At 42.5% G+C, this 27,502-nt stretch overlaps 1 protein-coding gene across 3 annotated transcripts in view; it reads right to left on the bottom strand.

Annotated features, from left to right (window-relative positions):
* Nucleotides 1-27,502, bottom strand: part of ror1 (receptor tyrosine kinase-like orphan receptor 1) — a 266,618-nt gene that overhangs the window by 109,898 nt on the left and 129,218 nt on the right. The gene's annotated exons all lie outside the window — the stretch shown is intronic.

The raw sequence follows: 27,502 nt of genomic DNA on the forward strand, positions 1-27,502 counted from the left end.
TCATGTCAAAAATGTTTTGAGAGAATGATTCATGCAATCAGCTTTTGAAGTCTGGCTAGCAAAAATAAAATCAAAACAGGCTCCCTGCTGAATCAACTTTCAATCATGACAATCTCTCCATTGTGTAATTTCAAACTGGGTTTAAAAATCTCAGACTCGTATACCCCAGATGGTGTATGTTGGGAGATCTACACGGTGTCTTTTGTTTTTACTCGCTGTTAACACACATCCGTGAACCACTGCAGTAATGCTTTGTGACATCTTTGACAGAATGGAAATTATATCAACTTCTGTTGGCACCGATCAGCTCCTCTGCTCATGCTAAGTGGGTCTGGGACTGATTATGTGCCATTAAATTCACAGCCAATATTCTTCCAATAAATCTAAACTATTTTACTGAAGAGTTCCCTCAGGTAAATTACACACACATGTTGGTGCAAACGCAACCTTCTTCAGATTTTTAGCAAAGAACCATTTTTACTGGCTAGAAGTTAAGGAATTAATAATGGCTCAGTATGACAGGGTTTTGTACTGAAGAGAAAATAGAATTGAACTATTTATTTCTGCTTAGTGTCAGTTAACTATGCTGCCATTAAACATTCCTGCTAGTTTTAATGTATGGAACTGCGCTCCAACTTTCACACGCAGTCTGAGCTGAGTTGGATCTTAGCTGGAATCCTATTGGTCTGATCTAGGGAGGGTGAAAAATAAGGGCAGAGATACTGCCTCTGATCATTATTCAGAATTAAAACGATCTGCTACGTTTGGGCACAGGGCAAGATAAGACATACCCAGGCCTCTTAAATAATCTCTTAAATTCACACAGGAGAAATGGCCACTTTTGACGAAGGGAACATAAAACCATATCACGGCAGTTAGCACTTCCACGGGAGAAAAAAAATTAAATTTCACTTTTTCTAAACTTTTTCCACTCACTTCCCAACACCAAATCCCATCCCACTGCCACTCACCCAGCAAACACACCAGAAAATAGGAGCAGAAATGGGCCTTTTGGCCACTCGAGCCTGCTCGCCATTAAATAAAATCCTGGCTAATCAGTTTGTACTTCAAATTCCACATTCCCATCTACCCCCACTAATCTTTGATTTCCTTGCCTCACGAGAATTTTATCTATCTCCACCTTAGAAATATTCAATGCTCTTGCCTTCACCGCCTTCTGAGGCAGACAGTTCCAAAGTCGCACAACCTTCAGAGAAATAAATTCTCCTCTTCTCTGTCCTAAAAGGGTAACTGCTAATTTTAAAACAGTGCTCCCTTGTTCTTGGACAACCCCAAGTGGGAACATCCTTTCCACATCCAAGCCTCACTTCCCCTTCCTGTCTACCTTTCTCTTTCGCTGCTATGACTCTATTCTCTACATATTCCATTATCTTGGGCCTGGTTACTGATCCACTGTTGCTTGGCCTGGAAACTGCCCTAAGTCTTCATGCTCCAGGTACAATGCCACAAGTGCCAGTACAATAAACATCTTCATTCTGGAGCACACTTCCAGACAACCATTGCTAACTAAAACTTCAGAATTTAAAATTTATCATGGACCCAGCTGATGTATTATAACAACACCCTCCTGTAACGATGAAGCTATAGAAGCTCACTTTGTGCTTCCCGGTTCCTTAGCTGGTTTCAAACAAGTCTACAATGATGCCAACTGCCTTATAAATAGAATTACTATATCAAAATATTCTACAAAATAAGAAGAGACTGGATGATTTTGAATTGGGATTGAATTCCATCTGTGATACCTGATTCAGTAATCCCTTACTCACCTAATAGTGGCACTTGATCTTGATTCTCCACTTGCAATGCCATGAGAAAATGAATCGTAATCTATTACAAGTTTCTGGATATGTCACACTTGATGAGATGTCTGCCTGGATTCAGGGACAGCATAAGACCACAGATTCATATCCCACTGCAGAGATTGGCGCATACAATCCAAACTGACACTTCTCCACCGGAGAGTGCGGCACTATTTAAGCTGCCTTCTTTCAAATGAGCATTGAAAACCTCTGGCTTCATCCCCGGCTGGAATGTTCTAGTGCCGCTGCAGTGAATGGAGTTTTGGCTGAGCGCCAAGTTCTCCATTTTTGCTGGCAACACCCCGGGCAGCTGCGGACGAGATTGGAGAATCCTGTCTGAGATCTTAAAGTGTGGATATGCCGGTGTTGGACTGGCGTAAACACAGTAAAAAGTCTGACAACACCAGGTTTTAGTCCAACCGATTTATTTGATAGTAAACTCACAAGCTTTCGAGGGGACTCCCTCTTTGTCAGGTGAATGGAGAGTTCTGGCCTCAGACAGAGCATATAAAGCACAGACAGTTTACAGATTACTGATTAGAATGCAATTCTTTACACCTAACCTGCTGTTCAAGTCCTAAAGTGGCCGACAATGTGTGTGGAAGGAGCACTGATCACAGGTTAAAGAGATGTGTATTGTCTCCAGACAGTACAGTAAGTGAGGTTTGGCAAACTCAGGCAAGTCACGGAGGTTACAGATAGTGCGACATGAACCCAAGATCCCTGTTGAGACCATCCTCATGTGTGTGGAACTTGGCTATCAGTCTCTGCTCAGCGACTCTGCGCTGTCGTGTGTCGTGAAGGCCGCCTTGGAGAATGCTTACCCGAAGGTCAGAGGCCGAATGCCCGTGACCACTGAAGTGTTCGCCAACAGGAAGGGAACAGTCTTGCCTGGTGATTGTCGAGCGATGTTCATTCATCCGTTGTCGTAGTGTCTGCACGGTCTCCCCAATGTACCATGCTTCGGGACATCCTTTCTTGCAACGTATCAGGTAGACAATGTTGGCTGAGTTGCAAGAGTATTTACCGTGTACCTGGTGGATGGTATTCTCACGTGTGATGATGGTATCCATGTCGATGATCCGGCATGTCTTGCAGAGGTTGCTGTGGCAAGGTTGTGTGGTGTTGTGGTCACTGTTCTCCTGAAGACTGGGTAGTTTGCTGCGAACAATGGTCTGTTTGAGGTTGTGTGGTTGTCTGAAGGCAAGAAGTGGGGGTGTGGGGATGGCCCTGGCGAGATGTTCGTCTTCATCAATGATATGTTGAAGACTCTGGAGAAGATGTCGTAGCTTCCCTGCTCCGGGGAAGTACTGGACGACGAAGGGTACTCTGTCCACAGTGTCCTGTGTTTGTCTTCTGAGGAGATCGGTGCGGTTTTTCGCTGTGGCGCATCGGAACTGTCGATCTATGAGTCGAGCGCCATATCCTGTTCTTATGAGGGCATCTTTCAGCGTCTGGAGGTGTCTGTCACGATCCTCCTCATCTGAGCAAATCCTCGTATACGGAGGGCTTGTCCATAGGGAGTGGCTTCTTTAACATGTTTAGGGTGGAAGCTGGAGAAGTGGAGCATTGAGAGATTGACTGTGGGCTTGCGGTCCAGTGAGGTGCTGAGGTGACCGTCCTTAATGGAGATGCATGTGTCCAAGAATGCAACTTCTGGGGAATAGTCCATGGTGAGTCTGATGGTGGGGTGGAATTTGTTGATATCATCATATAGTTGCTTCAGTGATTGTTCACCGAGGCCAAAGGAAGAAAATGTCATCGATATATCTAGTGTATAGCATCGGTTGAAGATTCTGTGCGGTGAAGAAGTCTTGTTCGAACCTGTGCATGAAGATGTTGGCATATTGAGGTGCAAATTTGGTCCCCATGGCTGTTCCGTGTGTCTGGATGAAAAACTGGTTGTTGAAGGTGAAGACATTGTTTTCACCTGTCTGTGCTTTATATGCTCTGTCCAAGGCCAGAATTCTCCATTCACCTGACGAAGAGGGAGTCCCCTCGAAAGCTTGTGAGTTTACTATCAAATAAATCGGTTAGACTAAAACCTGGTGTTGTCAGACTTTTTACTGGGATCTTAAACTCAGATCTTATTTGTATTTGGATGTATAAATCCTTTGGCACTTTTCATGAGCAAGGAAGATCGCCCCAGTTCTCCCCGTGTCCCTCAATCAAAGTCACCTAAATAAATGGCATGGTTATCTATCCCATTACTGTTTGCAGTATCTTGCTATATACAAATTGGCTACCACATTGCCCTAATGATGACAGTCCATCTGCAGGAATGCTGAATTGGCTGTTAAGTGCGATGGGGCAATCCGAGGCCATGAAATATATGAATGTATAAATGCAAGTTCCTTCTTTTCTATTATACTTTTATTCCCTTGACTTAATTGATAACATTCCTATTATTAAACAGTTTGTCCTCAACTTACCATGAATGAAGAATAAGGGTTTGTAGACAGGAAGTATGTGCAGTTGCAAAATATTTAGCTTTATATTTAACTTTATATCTCACACATATACATGATTGAATTGAAATTATACAATCAAACAAATTGATATTTTGTGTAATAAAATTTGCAAGAGCTATCAATGGATTTTCACAGTGACTTCACTGCAGTGTTAATGTAAACCTACTTGTGACTAATGAATAATCTTTACTTTTTTTAATGTCAGGACTCTAATGTAAATGCAACAGAAGTTACAGACAAGTACGCATTACCATTTTCCAAGCAAAGAACAATAAAAATAAAGTATACATTACAGACTAACACCATATGTGAAAAAAAGTTAATGAATAATAAACCAGAAAAAACAATCACTTCCACACCTGAACTATTCACTTCACTCCAAAAGTTTGTTCCAGTATGAGACACTTCAGAGTTCAATACACAAATTCTGTTGTCATTTGGCCTCATGCAGCACATCTCAGCCAAGCACCAGCAGGTGGTCAGGAAGGCGAATGGGATGCTGGCCTTCATAGCGAGGGGGATTGAATATAAAAGTAGGGAGGTCTTGCTGCGGCTGTATAGGGCATTGGTGAGGCCGCAGTTGGAGTACTGTGTGCAGTTTTGGGCGCCGTACTTACGCAAGGATATTTTGGCCTTGGAGGGAGTGCAGAGGAGGTTTACTAGGCTGATGCCGGAGTTGAGGGGGTTGAGCTATGAGGAGAGGTTGAATAAACTAGGCTTGTACTCGTTAGTTTAGAAGAATGAGGGGAGATCTCATTGAGACATATAAGATGATGAATGGGATGGATAGGATCGAGGTGGAGAGACTCTTCCCGCTCAGAAAGGACAGTAGGACTAGGGGGCACAGCCTCAAGATAAAGGGGGGGCGGTTTAGAATGGAGTTGAGGAAGAATTTCTTCACTCAAAGGGTGGTGAATCTCTGGAATTCTCTGCCCGTTGAAGTGGTGGAGGCTACCTCGCTAAATATTTTTAAGAAGCGGGTTGATGGGTTTTTGATAAGAGAGGGGATTAAGGGTTATGGGGAGAGGGCGGGAATGTGGAACTGAGCCACGACAGATCAGCCATGATCTTATTGAATGGCGGGGCAGGCTCGAAGGGCTAGATGGCCTACTCCTGCTCCTATTTCTTATGTTCTTATGTAAGTTAAACGTTGAGGTTTAGTCTTGACTATGAAGAAGACAGAATAGTTTGCAATGAAGCTTTAAAAAAAAACTGTCATACCTATTCCTTATATATTGTGTCGTTCAGTTCTGGTAAGGATTGACCCATTACCATATAGCAGTACATTTACAAACATCAGTGGAAGACTTTGCTACTTTCTTTACAATTACTTTTTTTAAAACTGATCGAATGAGGCAAGCATTCAACTCAGCTATGGAATAATTGGGTTGGACCAACACATGATTCTGTGGAGAAATCCCAATCCCCTGCTGGAACTTTGGCACAGTTTCAATGGAACCCCAGAAGATTAGCTAAAACAGCCAAAGTTATATGAGAGATCAGGTCAATCTTCATGGAAATTTAGGGACTTATAACTCTCACAAGAAAGTAATAGGGGGCTATTTGGGCTATGAAATCTATGGAATTGAGCCAGATAAAAATCAACTCCATTAAACAGCAAGTACAACTAAGAAATGCAATTGTACTAGTTATTCATAAACATCGTACTAAGAAGCATCATCTATTTAATGTTTTTTTGGCCACGGGATACAAACATTGTGAGCAAGGCCAGCATTTGTTGCCCCATTCTAATTGGTACCAAGAAAATAGTGGGCTGTTCATACACTCTTGGTGCTGTTAGGAAGGGAAAGAGAGATCATTTGATTTTAACGGTGGTATACCTCAGTCATCTAAACATTTGCTATGGCTAAATTGGAGTAATCCTGTTGGGAATTTTGCTGTATTAGAGATTTTAAAATCTGCCCTCCCTTCCCCCCCTCTTTTACAACTGCTATCTAAAGAAAAGCAAAGTGGGAACAAGGAAGTGGGCGCTTAGCCAATAACTGTTCTTTCCATAGCCCACATGCAATTTACCACGGGATGGACCTCAGCTACATTTTTCATCTCCCAGAAGATTCTGCAGTTCCAGCAAATGTTGCCAAGAATCTTTCATCCTACATCTTTGACCATTTCTCGTCCTCGGCATATCATTTCTATGCTGTTGCAGCTTAGGAACCATCATGTTTCACACATCTTCTAATCATTTCACAAGTTCTTACCGATGTTCGTCTAACTCTTCAGAAAAAAGTGTTATTTTATATTGTATAAACTGTTTTTGCTCTGAGTTTATCCCTCACGTTGAGGACTATTTGGGAAGAAATTACACTGTCAGGTTTGACTTGATACTCAAAATCTCCAAAGCGGCAATTACATGACTTGCTTGCTTCTAGATTATTTATCCCTCTCCATTCTGAAAGGATCTGGGTCATATATCTTCTTCATTTCCTATTTCCCACGACTTTCAGTTCTGTGAAGTGTTTGTCATAATTTAGCTAGGGTGCACATTTGGCAGAATAACATCTTTTCATTATTTTTGAACCTAAACTATCACTCCCCCCACTCAGCTAAAATACACCACCCCCTCCCCCATTACATGAAGTCTGAGGTATTAAAATCGGGTTACACAGGAAAATGCGACGGAAGTACTGTTTTAAATGCTGTTGCCACTATGAGACTTGGACTCTGATTATTAAAAAAAAACAGACTTCTGTATACACGGCACATTACAGCCAATGAAGTACTTTTGGGTGGAAGTCACTGTTGCAATTTTTAAAATTCTTTCATGGAACGTGGGCGTCACTGGCAAGGCCAGCATTCGTTGTTCAATTCCAATGGACCCTGCAATCGCGTGGCTTGCAAGGCCATTTCAGAAGGCAATTAAGAGTCAACCACATTGCGGTGGGTCTGGAGTAATATGTAGGCTAGACTGTGTAAGGATGGCAGATTCCCTGTAGAACATTAGGGAATCAGACAGATTTTTAACAAAAATCAATGATATTTCAGGTACCTTTACTGACTAGCTTACTCAGTTGAATTTATTAACTTAATTAAAACTCCACCAGTAGCTATGACTGGATTTGAATCCTTATCCCTAAATATTAGCCTGAGCCTCTGGATTACTAGCCCAGTGACAGTATCACTACGCCACTATCCTCCCCAGTAATGTACGAAACACAGCAGTCAATTTGTACACAGCATATTACCACAAACAGCATTGTGATAATGACCAGATAATCTACTTTTTGTAATGTTGATTGAGGGATAAATATCGGCCAGAACAGCCATGATAACCCCTTAGCTCATCTTCAGAATAGTTCCATGGATCTTTTATATCCACTCAAACAGGGAAATAGGACCACAGTTTAATGGCCCATCTGAAAGAAGGCATCCCAACAGTGCAGCCCTCCCACAGAACTGTACCGAAGTCTCATGCTCGATTTTTATGCTCATGTCTTGGAGTGGGACTTGAACCCAGAACCTTTGAAGGTGAGGGTGTCACCAACGAAGCCATAGCTGACAAGCACTGCCTAATGACTATGCCACAAAAAAATTTCAGATGTGTCTCTGTAAAAATCCAAGTTCTCCATTTTAAGATTAATAAGGCTGTATATGATTCCACAGGCAACAGTTGTCATTTAGCAGCTCTTGTGAAATGGGAGGTATCTGCTTGCATGGGTGAAGGCTGAGTGTGAGAAGAACATCATCACCACTGATCACCTACCTGTTCTCACTCAACATTCACACTCATTGCCCAGCAATGATGCTTGATTCCCTGCCCAGTTCCCTACTCTGACCAATTACAGGAGTTGCAGTAACTGTGGCACCTCTACCACTAATCTGGCTCAGATCAGCTACTCAGCACAGACCGTGGATTAAACATTAGCTCACTGAGTGGGTAGGACACTTGTACAGTCACGTTCTCTGACCAATACACATTTTAAGTACTTATGCTTATTAGCTGCTATGGATGTTTTAGAAGGCTTAGCACAATATTCTAACTGTTAAGTTATTGGGTCAAACCCATAAACATGAAATGCATGATAAAACATTTTAAAAATAAAAAGTGTTAAATGCTGCCAGAATGTTCCAGTTCCAGAACACAGTCAAAGTTATCACTGTGACTATTCTCTGCTAACACTACTTCAACAGGCTCAAGAGTTCACAGGTACTGTAAATGAAGGACCCTCATTCCATGTGATCTGTGTTCACCTGATAAAGAATCTCTCCTAACAGTTTCATGCAACATTAAAACACCTCAAAGTGCTTCATAGATACATGCACAAATAGCTGAATCACCAAGTTATAAGGTGGCAGCATCAGATGAAAGGTCACAAATCTGAAACATTGGACAGAATCTCTTTGCGGCATTGCAGCGTTGCCTGCTGGAGGAACCGCCACTTAGATACTTGCACAATGTCTTTTTGGGGGACAACATGCTAACCAGGAGTGGTGAGGCTAGTGGCGGGTCTTCCCCTGTGTTTGCTGCTGGAAGAACAGGCACTGGACAGTGACGATTTTCTTGAGAAGAAAACGTAAATTATTTCCCAAAATTGAGCTATTGTCATAGTTTTTGACACTCCATTTTACATTGTCTAATGGGGATCTGGATTGGTGCAATACATCAATCTGGAGTCCCTTTATCCCCAGGAATAATATAACATCATAATAGAAAGGACAGAAAAGAAGATTGAAGTCATTAAGGGTTTTGTGGTCTGGTGAACTCAGTGCATCCAAGAGGGAGAGTGTTTATTTAACATCACTGACCCAGTGCTTTTCAAACAGTGTGCGCATTTATTTTTTAACCTTTTCCCTGCAGTTTCTATACTACTCTAAAGCCAATGGAATAAAATTTTGTGCCTTTGTGCAGAAAATTTTAACATCTTTTGCATAGAATTACGGAGAAATTTGATCACAGGAACCTTCACACAAGCAGCAGTCCTAACCTGTTTTCATACCCTTTTATCCCCCTTCCCTTTTAACCACTTATTTATCCTCCTCTTGCATATTTTCATGGCCTCTGTTACAATCGCTAGTTATTAATAATATTTTATACAGGCCCTTAATCCTCTGTATTAAAAATGTTCCTCTGACTTTTTTGTCTCAAGTGTCATGCTTTTAACTTTATGTTGATGCCCCCTCAATCATTGGAAAGAATCTGTTTCTCTGCTCCATTCTTTCATAATTTCAAACATCTCAGTCACATTGTCCCATAATTTCTTATATTCAAATGAAAACAGGCTAATTTTTTTTACCCTGTCCAAGCAATTACCCCTCTTCCATTTTTGCTGAGATGTCACCAACATTCATTGTTGAAAACCAAAAATGTCAAGGTGATGTAAACTTTATGCTAGTTTGTTTAATAAAAAGGCCTGTTGATTTTTAAACAAGATTCTTAATGGTGTTTCGGGGTAAAATTAAAGCATTCGGCTCCTTTAATGTGAAATTTTACAGAGGTGCAGTTGCCTTCTTCATGTTTCAATATTAAAGGCACCATTAAACAGGCAGTAAAAAAGTTTCACATTACGAAAGAGGGGTGATAAGTTTATAGCAGAGCAATGCTGCTAATGACATGAACCACTGCAGCCCAAAGGCAGTTAGCTTTTTGGAAATTTGATCTATCATTTGTGTCTTTTATGTGCCCTTCAATTATCCCCTGGGTAACCTTATTTAATGCCCACATCAGAAATTTTAACACAGGAAGGATGAATAACTGGATCTGATTTCTCGATGTGACTCAGTAAATGTGACGATGGAAACCATATCTCCCCATTTTAGAAGTTAAACTGTGCTGCCTTCATGATACTCAGCTTATATCATGTTTGTCCTGATATTCTGGATTTGTTTCAGTGTCAGGTTTCAAATCTGCCGAAAGTGCCTTTTGTAATTTAGGCCTCTGATTCCTTAAAATTTAACGGTTACCTTTGTTTAATCAGCCCAGGATGTGTGGTGATTTGTCACGGTGTGATACTTTCTTGGGCGTGCTGTATAGAAACTGAACATGTGCAGTGACACAACCATCAAGCAACATTTCAAGTATACAGAACAAGCATCACTCTGGCTTTCGTTGCTCTGTGATGAGGAGCTGCACTTTGTAATGGAATATGGGCCATTTCAGAGCTATATGACTTCCCCAAGTTTAGCCCCATTAGGATATTGGCATCTAAAAGCAAGATTCTGGAAATCTGAAATAAAAACTGAAAGTGTAACGGCAGCCTACAGTGTCTGCCTCATGGCAGAGTCACAGCAAGCCAGATAGGACATGTCATACTGTTGCATTTCCAAACCCAAACACCTAACATCTCCTTGCTTGAAATGTTTCAATTAGTCCTTAAATGATTTCAGGATTTTTGCCTTCACTATCAACTGAAATTCCACACAAGGAGTCCACACAATAATTCATTGTTTGCTTTTCTGTTTTCTTAATTAACTTGTATGCCTCAAAATCTAAGCTCTCAGATGCCCCTATATAAAGCTAAAAAACCTAAGATTTTCTAGTTTTGCTTCATAACTCTGACCTCCGATAGTATGAGTCAGTCTTGTGGCTCATCTTCTCATTTCCTTGAGTATTTGAATAAATCTATTGTGCCTTGGTGCCAGATTTTCAAGTTTTGATCTAATAGGGATCAATGACCAGTTTTCCTCAACATGTACTCCACCATTTTGGTTGTATAATTCAACATCCCTTTGCTAATTGCCACTCTGCATTGATTGGATATGTTAAATGTTGGGATCATTTTGAACATTAATCTTTTGATTTCAGTCTTGGTTTGATGGTCAAACTCTTGCCCAAAGTCAGAAAGTTGTGGGTCCAAGTCCTGTTTGAGAGATTTTAACCTTGACTGGCATTTCAGTGCAACAAAAATGGAACATCTGTACTGTTGGAAGTCCTAACTTTCAGATAAGTTATTGAATTTATAACACCTTTCTCTGCTTAGGCAAATGTAAACAATCTTCTGACACCATTCAAAGATCAGCAACAGTTTCTGGCTTCATGACTAAAACATATTCCTCAACCAATATCATCATACCAGATTGATTATTTACCTGATTGTTACTGTGGACAGTGTCATTGCCAAATTGCCTACAAAACAACAGTGGTTGTATGTCAAAAGTATTTCATTGACTGTGAAGTGCTTTGGGATATCCTGAAGAAACAAAAGGCACTGTGCTTTCTTTACCCAATTCACCGCTATTCGCGGACTTTGTTAGCTGGATTTTACAGAGTCAGGAATACACTGTGGACCTTTCAAAATGGAGGTCAGGACTCAGGACTGGAAGTCCCTCTCCATTTTTGACAGTTCCCAGTTTTATTGCTAGGCAAAGGGGCCGGAATGTGAAGCAATCACAAGGGAAACCCAACCTCAACTGGGCAAGCTAAACTCATTGCATAGGACAATTAGATTGGATTTTCACTCCAGAAATGGCCTTTATCCAAAGTGTTTGCTCCATGACTTCAATGTGTAAATGTAATTGCTTGGGAAGACTAGATGAGGTATGTGAAATTGTCAAGTGGTCAAGTTATTTAAATGATCAGCCCTTTAAATTTACAGGGGGGGGGAGGGTAGGGGAAATAGCCTGTTATGTGTCTCAGTTGAAATAAATCAATGCTTTCCATTTCCACAGCTGTTTGATGACACAAGCTTGAGGGCTATCATTATTGTGTTGTCACAACTTAACTGCTTCCACGAACTGTCATTCTCACATTTGGAGGCTCTAAATTCAGCTTATTTGATGGCCCAAAGCGATTATCAAGAGATAAGTTGTCTTTGATGTGGGGCTATGAATAGAAATGTTTGCTTATTTATGGGATTAAGTTCTTGAAGGGATTTAAATGTTTGGAGTAGGGTTTCATTAATATTTTCCTTAATATACAGTGAAGTCTATAGTAGATACTTAGAACTTTATTTTGTTTCATCTTAGCATGGCTCCTATGTTGGTTACTGAGTGAGTTTGCATAAGGACAAAGGGTGGTGGAAATGGGTCGACATAAGTTGGCACTAAGTAGGCATAGGGGCTGTAAGAGACCATAGAGTGAGTGAGGGGAGGTTGTGGGTTAGTATGACTTGGTACCAAGTAGACATAAAAGCTGTGTGTGGCCATAGAGGGAAGTTATAGAGGCATATCTCGGCATGGAGTGTATGAAGAGCCATGGGGGTTATAAAGGCATAGGGTGACATGGTGGAAATGAGAGGCCACGGGGAAGTGAGTAGAAGGACGTAGCATAAATGGTGAATAGGGAGTGTGTGTGGGGGTGTAAGGCTATGAGGATTGAGGGCTACAGCTTATAATAAATAAAACACTGACACCAGCAAGGCAGCCTTTTAACCAGGTCACCTCAGCACTTGGCAGCCTCTGAGGTCAGCTCTGAATGGTTTTGAAGGGTTGCGGACCTGACTCAAACCCATGCATGCCCCTCCCCCCCACAAATGAAAATCCTGCCTTTGCACACATTTCTTCCCTTGAGGCAGGCATGCCCAGCAATTTCCCAACTCATACTAGCCACTTTAGAGATGAAAGTCCAGCCCTACATACCTCAGATGTTTCCTTCAGCAGTACTTCAGTCTTGATTCTATTAACTCCTATCTACTAGTGCCCTATCAAGGTCAACATTTTCTTCAGCTCATTGTGGAGTAATGCAATAGAGTGATGTGGTGCTGAGCCCTGCAGACCAGGAAGCTTCAGGATAGAACCATAAAACACAGGAAGGACCAGTGTTGACTCTTCAAGAAAGTCATCCAATTAATCCCTCCCCTCTGTCCCTTCTCCAAAGCTCTGAAAATGTTTCCTTTCAAGGTACATACCTAATTCCCTTTCGAAAGTTGCTTTGATTCTATTCCTTCACCCTTTCAGATCACAGTGACTTGTTGCATATAAACAATTCTCATCTCAGCCTGGTTTCCAAGCCATGTCCTTTGGTTCCTGACCCTTCTGCAACTGGAAAGAGTTTTGCCTTATTTGCTCTGTCAAAAGTCTCTATACTTTTGAACATCTCTATCAAATTTCCCTTTATCCTTGCCTACTTTGAGGAGAACATTCTGAGTATCCGCTAGGGAGGAAAAAGGAGAACCACCAGCATTCTTACTCCGATCATGCTTGCACAGAGGTGCTGGTTTCTGTTAGGGAACAGGGGAATCAGTTGGGAACAAGCTCAGGTCACAGTCAAATATCTTAATGAAATACAACCACATGAAGTATAAACACTTGGGCAAATAACTGGAGGGTAAAAACACCTTGAGGGGGTGATTGAAAATTCTCATGAGCTAGAACTACAAAATCTGCTTCTGTTGGTCAGAGGATAGAGAACAGTTTGTGTAACACATGGCAGGGTAATTATAGTTTGAGCTTCCTGGAGTTATTTACAACCTGCTTCAATCTATTCAGCTCCTTCTCTTACTTCCATCGCTTTACACTATACACCGAAAGACATGCACAAGGCCAGTATTCTAGATTTATTGTTCCAGCAGGCAGCCAGAATGGTATGAACGAAATGCTGTACTCAGGTAGAATCTGTCCCACATAAAAACAATGTAGTCCAAAGTCAGAGTTTCTGTAATTTACAATGTGATATTTTCTCATTGGAACTGTCAGGATTATGGGGTATGAAACTTAAGAATTAAGAATATGATCAATTTTCCTTGTGAATATGAAATAAAACAATACATCTTTCCATAGCAAAAATGTTTTCTGTGCCTCTCACAGACAGCTGCCTTCATTTCAGCCATACAGATATTAATGAAAGCACAATATCATGCTGCTATCTCTTTGTAACCTCTTGTTCCTATCCACACAGCTTACTATCCCTCCTCAGTTATACCTATAAACTCAAGGACACAACTCTCCACTCCTTCATCCAAGTCAGCAACATTCGCAGTAAAAAGTTGAGGATCCAATAGAGATTCCTGGGCTAATGTACTTGTCACATGCTGGCAGTTAGAGAATATTATTTCTACTTGTCCCTCAGTTAATTACCGCAACAATCCATGTGACAAAGTTACCTTTAGTTCTGTGCACTTTCATTTTTCATCAAGTTTGTGGAAACTTATCAAATATTTTCTGCAAGTCCACAATCATTTTATTCCCAAAAAATCTTAACCTGCTCTTCGTAAATCCATCATCAAGTCAGACTTGCTCATGTGCAAACTCGCTGTCCCTGATGGTAGATTCCAATACCTTCTCTGTAATTGCTGTTTCCAAGGGTCTCAAATCACTTGCACTTCTACCAAACCTCATAAAGTGCAATCAGTTTAAGTTGATTTATCAGCATCAAAAGTAAGCTTACACTAACACTGCAATGAAGTTACTGTGAAAATTCCCCAATCACCACACTCTGGCACCTGTTCGGGTACACTGAGGGAAAATTTTGCATGGGCAATGCATGTATCAGCACATCTTTCAGACTGTGGGAGGATACCGACTCAGGCTCCGCACAGGCAGTGACCCAAGCCGGGAATCGAACCTGGATTCCTGGCTCTGTGAGGCAGCAGTGTTAACCACTGTGCCATCGTGCTACCCATTTCATTTCTTGAAGCTCTTGGTGGAACGGAGGACCGATTTCAGTGAAGATCAACGTAAGCTGCTTTCTTTAGCCCTGTATTGTTTTCATTGAAATGTGTCTTACCTCTGGCTCAGCAGAAGCAAAGTATTTTACTAAGGTGTTCTTTTCTGAAGTGCAAATTATTAAAACATATCAGCACTACCTAAAATAATTATTGAAGCCTTTTAGTCTTACATTTGTACAGTCTGACAGAACAAAGGTGCTGTTAATGGAAACTGCCCGATGTTAAATACTGGGAGAAAACTCCTAAAAAAAAGAAATCCAATACGGAACTCAGAAGAACTGACTTCATCCACAGAGTGTTTAGTATGTAGAACTTGTTACCACAGGTAGTTGAGATAATTGGCATTGACGTATTTAATGTAAAGCTAGGTAACTACAAGAAGAAAAGATCAAATGAATATACTGATCGGATCTGGCGAAGTAGGGTGGGAGAAGGCTCATGTTGAGTGGGCTGAATGTCTATTTGTTTGTTATAATTTGACACTCAATCATCCCTACAAATTAGATGATTTCCTTTAAAATTTTAAGAATGTCTTCAAAAGTTACAAGCATCAAGTGTGTCACTGTCAAACAATTGTTCGAATCTTCCATTTCCCTGCAACTACAGGGCTGCCAGATGCTTGACTGGGTGAAGGAAAGCTGGACAGGTTTTCCATTTCTGATCATTATTCAGAGATCTTGACTGGAAATTGTGTGAAGTCAGTAAGAGCAGGAAATATGGTTTAATTCGGCAGGATGTGGAATCTTGATTTTCTGATGTGGGCTACGATGCAGAGATAAAGTCAGCATCATGTCAAGCTTCATGCTGGCCTACAGCCGGTTCATACTTGTAATACATTTGAATTCTATGATTACTCATTAACGTAAAGCATTTTTTTCATTACACCCTACCTTCATGATAAAGTCAGTGGTACACAAGAGTCTCATGACACCTGGTTCACGTTTGTTTAAGGCTGTCGTGCATCAGTTGACTTTGTGCAATTGTGTGCAAGGTCAGCAGATTTCCTTGTTCAACTGTATGGCACAAGGAGGAGAGCAGGAGAATGGCAGCTTGCACGAAGGCTCAGGACTGGCAAGGGGGAATCAGTCGTGAGAGGAGTTGTGGACTGTGAATGGTGCAATAGAGGACAGCAGTTGGGGTCAGGAGCATGAAGGTGTGAAGTAGGAAGGATCTGCATCCTGCCTGTGTTAGGGGTGGGGGGTGGGTTGGTGTAGAAGAGGTAGTGGGACCAGTCAAAAAAGGCAGAGTCAGTACAGTCCAAGTACCTGTCCATCTCACAGTAGTGATTGGCAGAGCCCATATAGGGCTTTGAGTTCACTGACAACACTGTGATTACCCCACTGAGATTGTTCCAGTTGAGCCTGCATGTTCAGCCATGTCCCAAAACGGGGTGAGTATAACGCTGGACACTAACATGAACATTCAATAAAGTGTGACTGCAAAAAACACAAAATTGTTTCTTTCACTACAAAGGAAATGTCCCCAAGTCCCCTGTAACCATCAGCATGCAGCAACCATGAGGAATGTCAGTACATTTAACTCAGTAAGCTAGTCTCAACAAATATCAATGCTACATCATGAATAAAGTGACATGAAAATGTAACGTAACATGAAAAATTTACAACTGAAATTTAATTTTACAAAATACCTGTGCCATTTTTTTGCTTACAAGTCTCAGTTCACGGCAGTAAAATTGGACAGTAAAATTGTGGCTCTGATCCAGAGACTCCCCATTTGACCCGGGGGCTCTTTTATAGCTCACCTGTAATATCACTACAGTGCAGAAAGAGGCCATTCGGACCATCAAGCTGTTGTAGCTGCTGCATTGTCAGCTGACAGTGGCTTTCATCACTTGCCTCACATGTGATCACATATGTCTCCCATGAATGCCACTGGAACTAATCACATAGGAAATAGGAAAAAGCAACAGCACACTTCTGGTTACGCTATTGAGAATGGTGCATGGTTGACAAACTCCACCCTGGGTATAATTGGGTGTAGACAAGGCTGGATGTACATATGTTGCCTCCATGAAAGAATATTCAACAAGACACTGTCCAACACCATGCTTAAAGATTGATCACCTGGCAAGATACTTTATCCTCTGTACATGGATACCAATGTGAGGGCACACCTTCCAGAGAGGAATGTTATAGAGAGGAGAAGAGGTTATTTTAAGCAGTGCTACTTTCTCCTCTCACAACCTATCCATAAACAGAAAGGTGTTTTGATTTGCTTCCCCATTGATAAGCAGTGGTCTATTTCCCAATCCTTCAGCTTTAGTGTGATCCAATTTTCTGTTAATAACTCTCAGGAAGCTTGAGGTCGGATGAACTAAAGGGTTATTTTATTCAAAATGTGGGAGGAGGGTCACAACTTTGCCTCCTTTGCACTCAGACCATGATGGAGAAAAGAAAGACTCACAGTGCAGATACCACAGAGAAAGGAAATAATGTTTCAAGAGGGTTTAGAATCCAGAATTAAAGTTGTATTAGGGATACTTTCAGAGAGGCCGGCAGGTTCAAAACTGATTCTACATAATTCACTTTTCCAGTGGAGTTGCCTTCACATGCTAAGATCTGCAGGCAGAGATCAGTCAGTCTTCTGGTGAGGGTATGGAAGTTTTAGCAAAAATAGGATAGATGGGGCCAGGTATTCAATGTGGGCAGAGCTCCTTTTCCATTATGCTGCTAGTTAGATAGTAAAATGGCAGATTGCATTTGCAGTGCAGCAAGGGAATATAACTGGTTTCCCCAGTTAGTGTCCACGTAAAGTGTTAGTGTGGATTGAGGACTGGCTATCTAATGGGAGTCATGATGTGGGTATGCCGGCGTTGGACTGGCGTAAACACAGTAAAAAGTCTGACAACACCAGGTTTTAGTCCAACCTATTTATTTGATAATATTCTCACTAGCTTTCGAGGGGACAGCCTCTTCGTCAGGTGAATGGAGAGTTCTGGCCTCAGACAGAGCAGTAATCTCTAAACTGTCTGTGCTTTATATGCTCTGTCTGAGGCCAGAACTCTCCATTCACCTGACGAAGAGGCTGTCCCCTCGAAAGCTAGTGAGAATATTATCAAATAAATAGGTTGGACTAAAACCTGGTGTTGTCAGACTTTTTACTATCTAATGGGAAGCAGAGAGTTGGAATAAATGGGTGCTTTTCTGGTTGGCAATTGGTGACTAGTGGAGTGTCGCAGGGGCCTCAACTGTTTACCATATACATAGACGATCTGGAGGAGGGGACTGAGTGTAGGGTAACAAAGTTTGCTGATGACACAAAGGTGAGTGGGAAAGCAAATTGCATGGAGGGCGCAGAAAGTCTGCAGAGAGATCTGGATAGGCTGAGTGAGTGGGCGAGGATCTGGCAGATGGAGTATAATGTTGGCAAATGTGAGGTTATCCACTTTGGAAGAAATAATAGCAAAATGGAATATTATTTAAATGGTGAAAAATTACAACATGCTACTGAATTGCAAAAACCCAGTCTGCAGGTGCAGCAGGTGATCAAGAAGGCGAATGGAATGTTGGCCTTTATAGCGAGGGGGATAGAATATAAAAGCAGGGAGGTCTTGTGCAACTGTACAGGGTAGTGGTGAGGCCGCAGCTGGAGTACTGTGTGCAGTTTTGGTCGCTGCACTTGCGGAAGGATATATTGACCTTGGAGGGAGTGCAGAGGAGGTTCACTAGGCTGATGCCGGAGATGAGGCGGTTGGCCTATGAAGAGAGACTAAATAGACTGGGTCAGTATTCGTTGGAGTTTAGAAGGATGAGGGGGGATCTTATAGAGACATATAAGATAATGAAATGGCCAGATAGGATAAAGGTAGAGAGATTCTTTTCACTTAGAAAGGAAGCCAGAACTGGCGGGCACAACCTCAAAAAAAGGGGGTGGGGGGGGTCAGTTTAGAACAGAGTTGAGGAGGAACTTCTTCTCTCAGAGGGTAGTGGATCTCTGGAATTCTCTGCCCATTGAAGTGGTGGAGGCTACCTCGTTGAATATGTTTAAGTCATGGGTAGATAGATTTCTGATCGATAAGGGAATTAAGGGTTATGGGGAGCAAGCGGCTAAGTTCAATTGATCCACTTCAGATCAGCCATGATCTTATTGAATGGCGGGGCAGGCTCGAGGGGCTAGATGGCCTACTCCTGCTCCTACTTTTTATGTTCCATCTGGAGGTCCATGTCACATGAACCTCACCTCTCCGAATTGTCTTTGACAAGGGATGTGTATCTGGGTCTTGGAGATAGTTAAACATTTCAACTACTTGAATTGAAAGGAAGATTGTGGGGCCCTTTGTCCTAGTTCGATTCCTAGCTCAGGTCACTGTCTGTGTGGAGTTTGCAAGTTCTCCGTGTGTCTGTGAGGGTTTTCTCCGAGTTCTCCGGTTTCCTCCCAAAGTCCAAAGATGTGCAGGTTAGGTGGATTGGCCGTGCTAATTTGCCCGAGTGTCAGTGGGACTAGCTAGGGGTTATGCCTGGGGTTACGTGAATAGGGTTCGGTGGGATTGTGGTTGGTGCAGACTCAATGGGCCGAAAGGCCTCCTTCTGCACTGAATGATTCTACGATTCTAAGGAGGCTGTGCAGGGTTCTCGCTGGCTAGCCAGCAGACAAGACCCCTGTCACCTGGGCTAAATCCCAGCCATTGCCACAGAGGAGGGGCAGAGTTTGAGATGAGGTGTAAGATTTACCTCCAAAATAACAAGTTTTTTTCCAGGCAGCAAGAGTGTGGAATATTCTTCAAATAGCTTCAGTTCCCATGGAATTGTTGAAAGAGATGATGGTGTAATGCTACAAACTGATATCATACTATTGTGTTCACACTGGTTTCTGTATAGTAGTTCATTTCAGTAATTTGTTTTGGGAAATAATGAAAAACATCCATATACCTTACCAAACAAAACTCTCGCTTCTTATCCCTGCACCCCCCCACACCCCCCGAATTGTGCTTTCCCCAGAGACAAGCACATACTATTGCTGTCTTAAATTAATGGGACTTAAGTCCCACTCTTGGGACTTCTCCTGGAACAGTCACTGGGTTGTGGTCGGAATACTAGTAGCTGATATTTCTTCCTGCTAGCCAAATCTTCTTAACAAATTGATTCAAACCAGGCAGCTCAGCAGGGCTCATGGATTGAACTGTAAACCTTCTTGAATTTTATGGCTCTATATCACACTGTGCAGTGCACTTACTCATTGCAAGAGCATGCATTTACCTGCCTCAGCACCCGCAGAACTAATGGAAAGTATATAAACCAAAATGAAAGCGTTTTGTTTTCTTTCACTGTGGTCGCAAACAGGACAAATGAGTGGGGAACATAGTATCAGCATGAGGGCTTGTGTCTGTGCAACATCTGGAAGCTCATCTCACAGGATTAGAGTCAGGAAAGAAGAAATAGGTCAAATACCAATGCAAAAAACAAAGAATTCAAAAACTTTTCTCCCCCACTAGCTGTTGGATCTTCAAGTGGAAGTAAGCAAGCACATCACAAAGACACTACACCACATACATCATATATTCCATTTCACTCACTCAAAAAGCAGTTATACAACCGGTATGCTTGTGCTGGGCTGACCGTTTTCAGATAGAGGTGGCAGAATGATCTAATGCCCAGTTCTGTGGGCACCAATAGCTTCACCCCCACCTCACGGCTTCTAGTGTGTGTGTGTGGCGGGGAGGGTGATTTGGGGGAAGGGCAAGACACAGTCTGAAAGAGCGGCAGAGGCTTAAAAAGTGCTTGGAAATGCAGAGGTAGAATCTGGATCCCAGCCTGAAATGGATGTGGATGGCATTGCCTCTTGGCTGGACTAGCATGATCACGCAATGGTCGACCAATTACTGAGCTAGAGGCACTGGGCCCTTCCAATCGAGTAATGGGGACAGAAAGGTGGAAACCCTGATATCAGCTGATGGCAGCACAGAAGCTGATGCCATTTTTAAAAGCCAGCCAGGGATTCCAAGCCCTCCCGCTATTTCTTTGATAGCAGCTGAGGGGACTCATCAAGCAGCAGCAAGAGGAGGTCTGGGGGAGCATTTGGTTCCATCAGTAGCTACAACAGCATCCTGCTTCCTTAGCGACTGCAGTCTTCATTGGACATGGAAAGGCATGAGGCTGGAAGCTAGGGGATGGCGCAGAGCAGGCAAAAGACGGCCCCATGGTTCAGCAATGCCTGTCTGTCACCTCCCGCAGCCTGTGAATGGTGGGAGGTCTTGTTCCAGGCTGATGTAAAAAAAAAACCATCCCGCCTGACCAAAGAAAGCTGCACTGACCTAATAGCAAAGGCAAGCAGCTTTTAGATCTAGCAGTGCAACTGGGGAGGTGATGGCCTAGTAGTATATTCGCTAGACTGAGGGTGGTATAGTGGCACAGTGGTTAGCATTGCTGCCTCACAGTGTCAGGGACCCTGGCTTGGGTCATCGTCTGTGCAGAGTCTGCACTGTCTCACAATATCTGCGTAGGTTTCCTCCAGTTTCTTCCCATAGCCCGAAGACCTGTTGATTAGGTGCATTGCCCATACTAAATTCCCACACAGTGTACCCAAATAGGTGCCAGAGTGTGGCAACAGGGCGAATTTCACAGTAACTTCATTGCAGTGTTAATGTAAACCTACCTGTGACACTAATAAATAAATAATACTAATCCAGAAACTCAGCTAATATTCTGGGAATCTTGGTTTGAATCCCGCCACAAGTGACGGAATTTGAATTCAAATAAAAAAAATCTGGAATTAAGAATCTACTGATGACAACCTTTGCCGATTGTTGGAAAAACCCATCTGGTTTACCAATGTCCTCGAATGAAGGAAATCTGCCGTCCTTACTTATCTGGCCTACATGCACCTTCAGAGCCACAGCAGTATGACTGACTCGCAAATGCCCTCAGGCAACTAGGGATGGACAATAAATGCTGGTCAGCCAGTGACTCACATGTCCCATGAATGAATAAAAACAAAAATGCTGGAAGTAGGTCAATGACCTCCCCTGCAGTACCAGGGTGAGCCTGAGTAAACAGTGACTGTCAAGTGGACAACAAGAGTTGGGTCTCAGCATGTGGAGGCTCTGGCTAGATACACAAAGGAATAGCAAGTCCCAGCCAGTTATCTCAGGAGGAATAGCTGCATGTTATTGACAGGTATCTATCTGCCTCTCAGTACTAGTGCCTTCCAAGTATCATGAGAGTGGACATGCAAGAAAGACATCCGAGAACTCCCAGCAAGGGTCTAAGGACTGCTATGTGAGGGGCGGGCTAATTGATCATGGTCCAGAGATTTACTCTCCCCTCTGTCTGCAGGAGAAAAATAGGGAGAAATGTAGAAAGGCACAGTGGAACGGTGGTTAGCCCTGCCGCCTCACAGTGCCAGGGGCCCACATTCGATTCCAGCCTTGACGGATTGTGCGGAGTCTGCACGTTTTCCCTATGTCTGTGTGGGTTTCCTCCAGGTATTCTAGTTCCCTTCCACAGCCCAAAAGATGTGCAGATTAGGTGGACTGGCCATTCGAAATTGCGCCTTAGTATCAGAGGAATTTGTACTGAATGCAAAGGGTTACAGGAATAGGATTTGGGTGGGATTGTTGGTGCAGGCTCAATGGGCTCAATAGCCTCTTTCTGCACCAAAAGGATTCTACAATTCTATAAATCCATTGTTGTAAAGTTTAGTGTTATATGGCATAGTATGGAGGCTTATATGATTAAGCATAAACCTTTATGGATAGCCCATAACCACGTACATGTCTAAGGATGCCCTGTGTGGGTATTGTCTCCACAGTGCTCCTTCCAGATTCTACTTTACAGACAGTCTACTATCTTGTGCCTCTCTACATCACACTATGGATAGAACTGTTTTCCAGTCTCACATTAACCCTTACTCTGCCAAACAGCTTGGAGGAATGGTAGTCTGAGTTGCTCTGGGTTGACTTTGTCAATTTGACGTTGAAATTGTTGTTACCCTTTGTTTCCAGTGTTTGGTTATCTCCATTCAATTTGCTTTCTGCGCTTTTTTGGGCAGCACGGTGGCCTAATGGTAAGCACTGCTGCCTCACAGCACCAGGGACCTGGGTTCAATTCCCAACTTGGGTCACTGTCTATGTGGAGTTTGCACATTCTCCCCATGGGTTTCTCCCGGGTACTCCAGTTTCCTCCCAGTCTAAAGATGTGTATGTTAGGTTGATCGGCCATGTTGAATTGCTCCTTAGTGTCCCAGGATGTGTGGTAAAAGGAATTAGCAGGGTTACTTTGTGGGGATAGAGCCAGGGGCGGGATTGTTGTAGGTGAAGACTCAATGGGCCGAATGGCCTCCTTCTGCACTGAGGTTTCTATGATTTCTTTGAGTTGAGTTTCTCTTTATCAACAAGTCATCTGCTTTGTTTGGATGCCATTTCTTCTGAAGGGAATGTTCATTCTGTTTGTTCATGGAGTGGACTCGCACTTTCTTTTTCATGGGGTCCACCATGTTCTTCCTGGAAGTTTATGTTTCACAAATGGAACTTCAATTCACACTTTTTTCACAATTTCAGCCAAATCATTTTTCAACAACTCAATGGTTCTCCGTATGTTTGAGGCTCACACGACTTTTTCTTCTAATTCTTCAAGTTTAGGCATTGGATTTACATTTTCCGATTTGAATTTTTTTTTGGTTCTCTATCTGCAGCAGATCTTTGTCTTTGTCCTTCATTTTAATTTGCCTGTTAACCAGATCTGTCTCTGGCAAAGTCTTAACATGTTTGAATTCTGTAATTGTACTTTGTGTAGCTTCAGTATCGGCTCGCAGTTTGGAACGTTTTATGGCTTCTCCTTTCAATTCCTCCTCCTCAACTTGTTCTTCAATACTTCGGTCTCTTTCTTGGACCTCTTGGCTTCCTCCTTGAATATTGAACTTCGCTGAGTCTTCTCTATCAACTGGTTCTTCAAACATTAAATTCATTTAGCTTAATTTGTAATTTTCTAGAGAAAAAACTTTAACTTGAGGGACCCTTGACATCTGTGAAGATTCTTCAACAGGTAATACTCTTAGTCATTGAGATTCACAGCATGAAAACAGGCCACCCAGTTTTTATCATTAAGCTAGTCCCAATAGTCCAGATCCCTCTATAACAATCTTACCCTTGTGACTGTCAAAATGCTTTTCAAAAGACACAATTGTACCCATTTTTACGATTACCTCTGGCAGCTCGTTCCATGCACTCACCACCCTGTGTGAAACAATTTCCTCTCTGGACCCTTCTGTATCTTTCCCCTCTCACCTTAAACCTATGCCCTCTAGTTTTAGACTCCCCTACCTTTGGGAAAAAATGTTGACTATCTAGCTGATCTTTGCCCCTCAGTATTTTATAGGCTGCTATAAGATCACCCCTAAGCCTCCTACGCTCCAAGAAAAAAAGTTCCAGTCTATCCAGTCTCTCCTTATCACTCAAACCATCAAGTCCTGGTAGCATCTTAGTAAGTCCTTTCTGCATTCTTTCTAGTTTAATAGTGTCCTTTCTATAATAAGGCGACCAGGACTGTACACAGTATTCCAAGTGTGGCCTTACCAATCTTGTACAACATCAACAAGATGTCCCAACTCCTGTATTCAATGTTCTGACCAATGAAACCAAGCATGCTGAATGCCTTCTTCACCACTCTGTCCACCTGTGACTCCATTTTCAAGGAGCTATGAACATGTACTCCTAGATCTCTTTGTTCTACATCTCTCCCCAAAACCCTACCATTAACTGATAAGTCTGGCCCTCGTTCAGTCTACTAAAATGCATCACCTCATATTTTTCTAAATTAAACTCCATCTACCATTTATCAGCCCACTGGCCCAACTGACCAAGATCCCATTGCAATCCTAGATAACCTTCTTCATTGGATTAAAACAAATTACTGTGGATGCTGTAATCTGAAACAAAAAGAGAAAATGCTGGAAAATCTCAGCAGATCTGGCAGTAACTGTAAGGAGAGAAAAGAGCTGACATTTCAAGTCCAAATGATCCTTTGTCAAAGCAAAAAGGCATAAAAAGTGGGAGATATTTATGCTGCAGGATGATGGAATGAAGGATGAGTCATAGCCACAAAAACCAGGGGAAAAGACTGCTAACGGTGCCTTTAGCAGTCTTTTCCCCTGGTTTCTGTGGCTATGACTCATCTTTTATTCCCTCATCCTGCAGCATAAATATTTCACACTTTCTAAGCCTTTTTGCTTTGACAAAGGGTCATCCGGACTCGAAACGTCAGCTCTTTTCTCTCCTTACAGATGCTGCCAGACCTGCTGAGATTTTCCAGCATTTTCTCTTTCGGTTAACCTTCTTCACCATCCAGCATGCCTCCAATCTCGGTGTCATCTGCAAACTTACTAACCATGTCTCCTAAGTTCTCATTTAAATCATTAATATGAATGACAAATAACAGTGGACCCAGCACCAATCTCGGAGGCATACTGCTGGTCACAGGCCTCCAGTTTGTAAACAATCCTATGCAACCAGCCTCTGTCTTCTGTCATCAAGCCAATTTTGTATCAATTGGCTACCTCACTCTGGATTCCGTGAGATTTAACCTTATGCAACAATCTACCATGTGGTACCTTGTCAAAGACCTTGCTAAAGTCCATGTAGACAACGTCGACCGCACCGCCCTCATCTACCTTCTTGGTTACCCCTTCAAAAAACTCAATCAAATTTGTAAGACACGATTTTCCACTCACAGAGCCATGCTGAGTGTCCTTAATCAGTCCTTGCCTGTCTAAATGCCTGTAGATCTTGTCTCTCAGAATATCTTCGAACAACTTACCCACTACAGACATTTCGTTCACCGGTCTTCAGTTCCCAGGCTTTTCCCTGCAGCTCCTTTCAAACCAAGGCACAACATTTGCCATCCTCCAATCTTTAGATACCATACCTGTGGCTGTCAATGATTCAAATATCTCAGCTAAGGGACCTGCAATTTCCTCCCTGGATTAACCTGTATCTGGGGGTCACCACTGCAGATATCAGAGCAGCTTTCTCGAAGGTCAACCCATGGAAAGCGACTGGTCTGGATGGGGTACCCGGGTGTGCACTCAGATCCTGTACAGATCAGCTGGCGGAGGTATTCAACAGACATCTTTAACCTCTCTTTACACCAATCTGAGGTTCCTATCTGCTTCAAGAAGATGACCATCGTCCTGGTACTTAAGAAAAACCAAGCAGCGTGCCTTAATGACTATCAGCTGGTGGCTCTGACATCCATCATTGTGAAGTGCTTCGAAAAATTAGTCATGCCACAAATCAATTCCAGCCTCCGCGTTACCTGGATCCTACTGCCGCAACAGGTCCACAGCAGATGCTATTTCCCTGGTCCTGTATTCAATCCTGGAACAGCTAGATAACAAGGACATCTCAGTCTTTAACAGCATTATTCCTCAGAGACTCATCTCCAAACTTTGTGACATGGGCCTCAGCACCTCCCTTTGTGTATGGATCCTGAACTTCCTAACTTGCAGACCACAATCAGTAAGGATAGACAACAACACTTCCTCCACAATAATCCTTAATACCGGTGCCCCACAAGGCTGTGTTCTCAGCCCGCTACTAAACTCCTTGTATACTATGACTGTGTGGCCAAATTTCCCTCCAATTCGATTTTCAAGTTTGCTGACAACACTACTGTAGTAGGTCGGATCTCAAACAATGACGAGACAGAGTACAGGAATGAGATAGAGAATCTGGTGAACTAGTGTGGTAACAATAATCTCTCCCTCAATGTCAACAAAACAAAGGAGATTGTCATCAACTTCAGGAAGCTCTCTACATCAATGGGGGTAAAGTAGAAAGGGTAGAGAGCTTCAAGTTTTTAGGTGTCCAGATCACCAACAACCCATCCTGGTCCCCCCTATGCCGACATTATAGTTAAGAAAACCCACCAATGCCTCTACTTTCTTAGAAGACTAAGGAAATTTGATGTCAACTACAATTCTCACCAACTTTTACAGATGCACTATAGACAGCATTCTTTCTGGTTGTATCACAGCTTGGTATGGCTCCTGTTCTGCCCAAGGCTGCAAGGAGCTATGAAAGGTTGAGAATGTAACCCAATCCATCACGCAAACCAGCCTCCCATTCATTGACTCGGTCGACACTTTCTGCTGCCTCAGAAAAGCAGCCACCATAATTAAGGACCCCATGCACCCCAGACATTCTCTTTTCCACCTTCTTCCTTCGGGAAAAGGATACAAAATTCTGAGGTTACCTATCAACCGACTCAAGAACAGCTTCTTCCCTACAGCTGTCAGACTTTTGAATGGACTTATCTTGCATTAAGTTGATCTTTCTCTACATCCCAGCTATGACTGGAACACTTCATTCTGCACTCTCTCGTTTCCTTCTTTATGAACAGTATGCTATGTCTGTATGGCGCACAAGAAACAATACTTTCAACTGCATGTTAATACATGTGACAATAATAAATCAAATCAAAACTCACTCTGTGCTTCAGTGCATTGCTTTGTTGCTACTTGTAGCTCCAATTCTGCTTTTGCTGAAGTCGAATTTAACACATTTTTTCAGTTCCTCACGTTTCTCCGGGGTTCGCTATTGATTTTTCAAACAGCCTTTTAGACCAGCAATTTCTTTGAATATCTTTTCTACCTGCTGTTATGTTTGGCTGTACTTTTGGTTAAATTTGTACCTTTTGAC

Source organism: Carcharhinus amblyrhynchos, chromosome 9, assembly GCF_965287045.1.
Source record: "Carcharhinus amblyrhynchos chromosome 9, sCarAmb.v2.hapA, whole genome shotgun sequence".
Taxonomy (NCBI): Eukaryota; Metazoa; Chordata; class Chondrichthyes; order Carcharhiniformes; family Carcharhinidae; genus Carcharhinus; species Carcharhinus amblyrhynchos.